Below are 2,649 nucleotides of genomic sequence, written 5' to 3'. Positions count from 1 at the left end.
TTTTTTTTGGTTTTTCAAGACAGGGTTTCTCTGTGTAGCCCTGGCTGTCCTGGAACTCACTCTGTAGAACAGGCTGACCTTGAACTCAGAAATATGCCTGCCTCTGCCTCCCAAGTGCTGGGATTAAAGGCGTGCACCACCACACCTGGATATATTAAACCATTCCTTTTGTTTGTTTGTTTGTTTGTTTTTTTGTTTTGTTTTTCGAGACATGGTTTCTCTGTATAGCACCGGCTGTCCTGGAACTCACTTTGTAGACCAGGCTGACCTCGAACTCAGAAATCCGCCTGCCTCTGCCTCCCAAGTGCTGGGATTAAAGGCATGGACCACTATGCCCGGCCATATTGAACCATTTCTACATCCCTGGCATGAAGTCTACTTAATCATGGTAAATAATGTTTTTAATGTGTGCTTGGATTTGGTTTGCAAGAATTTTATTGAATTATTTTTTAATTTTAAGAATTTTTATTTATTTATTGAATTATTTTTATATTTTAAGAATTATTTTTGCATCAATGTTCATAAGTGAGATTGGTCTGAGGTTCTCTCTCTTTGTTGAGTCTGTCTTTGTGGTGTCTAGGTGTCAGGGTGACTGTGGCCTCATAGAATGAATTAGCTAGTGTTTCTTCTGTTTCTATCTTGTGGAATAATTTGAGGAGTATTGATTTTAGCTCTTCTTTGAAAGCCTGGTAGAATTTTGCATTAAAACCATCTGGCCCTGACCTTTTTTGTTTGCTTGTTTGTTTGGGAGACTTCTAATGACTTCCTCTATTTCCTTAGGCAGTATGGGATTGTTTAGATAGTTTACCTCATCTTGAGTTAACTCTGGCAACTGAATCTGTCTAGAAAATCATCCATTTCATTTTGATTTTTCCAGTCTTGTGGAATACAAGCTTTTGAAATCTGACCTAATGATCTTTTGAATTTATCTGTTTTGGTTTTTCGAGACAGGGTTTCTCTGTATAGCCCTGGCTGTCCTGGAACTCACTTTGTAGACCAGGCTGGCCTCGAACTCAGAAATTCACCTGCCTCTGCCTCCCAAGTGCTGGGATTAAAGGAGTGTGCCACCACGCCCAGCTCCAATTTCTTTATGAAGGCACTTAGTGGTATGAACTTTCCTCTTAATACTGCTTTCATAGTATATGCTTGGATATGATGTGCCTTCATTTTCACTGAATTCTAGAAAATCTTTCTTTTTTTCTTTCCTAAGTGATCATTGAGTAGAGAGTTGTTCAGTTTCTTTGAGTATGTGGGCTTTCTGGTTCTTGTTGTTGTTGTTGAAGTTCTGTCTTTGTGGTGATTTGATGGAATGCGTTGGCTTGCTTCAATCCTCTTCTCTCTGTTGAAGCTTGCTCCATGCACAATTATATGATCGTTTTTGGAGAAAGTTCCATGAGGTGCTGAGAAGGTATATTCTATTTTGGGGTGAAAAGTTCTGTAGGTATCTGTTAAATCCATTTGGTTCATAAAATCTGTTAGCTTCATTGTTTCTATGTTTAGTTTTGGTAACCTGTCTTTTTTTTTTTTTTTTTTTTGGTGAAATGAGTCCATTGATGTTGAGATATATAAATGATCAATGATTATTAGTTCCTGTTATTTTAATGTTGAAGGTGTTCCCCCCCCCACCCAGTGTTTTAGTCTCTTCTTTTAGGTTTGGTGTGAAATGATCAAATTCTTGTGTTTTCATTGGTGTAGTTATCCTCCTTGTGTTGAAATTTTCTTTCTAGTATCCTCAGTAGGGCTGGTTTAGCAGAAATGTAGGGGTACAATCTTGTCTCTGAACCCTCAGGGATGTGGAGTCTGGGATGTCCACCTGCTCGGATTTTTTTTTTTTTTTAAGATTTATTTATTTATTATATGTAATTACACTGTAGCTGTCTTCAGACACTCCAGAAGAGGGCGTCAGATCTCGTTACGGATGGTCGTGAGCCACCATGTGGTTGCTGGGATTTGAACTCAGGACCTTTGGAAGAGCAGACGGGTGCTCTTACCTGCTGAGCCATCTCACCAGCCCCCTTGGATGTTTTATGTAGGGCCTTGAGGTGTGTCCAGTTTTTTATGAGGACAAGGAGTGGGCATGGAGCCCTGAGATGGAATGAATGTCAGGAAGCACAGAGTTAGTGGTTTGAGGGCACTGCAATGTAGTTGGCAATTGCTACCTGTGGATGTTTTTTCCTTCCACCGTTCTCCAGCCTTTCAACCCCTAACACTAGATAAGAGAGAAGAAAGGATAGAGGGGAAAGGGGCGACTTTATCATTAGACTACTTCCTGCTGATTAGAGGCATAGAGTTCCTTGGGGCAAGTTTGATCTTGGCTGTTAGGAATCTAATTTCTTCTTCTTGTTTCTATGCCCATGAATACTTAATAAACTTCAACCAACGGTAACCAACCAGCCAACCAACCAACCAACAACCCACCAACAACAGCTACCCCAACTCTCATGGCTCTTGCATTTATATACCCTCTCAAAAGTCCCCAGAATTCCAGACATCACATAATCACAGAAACTATCTACAGCTGGCAAACTCACACCCCTGCCAGAGCACAAGGCAAATCATAGTCAACTGCTGTGTACAGTCTGAAGCAGCTCCATATCCCATAGCTAGGATTAAAATGAAAACATATTCTTATAATATTTCTGTGTTTTT

The sequence above is a fragment of the Mus pahari genome, chromosome 2 (assembly GCF_900095145.1).
Source record: "Mus pahari chromosome 2, PAHARI_EIJ_v1.1, whole genome shotgun sequence".
Lineage (NCBI taxonomy): Eukaryota > Metazoa > Chordata > Mammalia > Rodentia > Muridae > Mus > Mus pahari.
Note: the sequence above shows the minus strand (reverse complement) of the source record.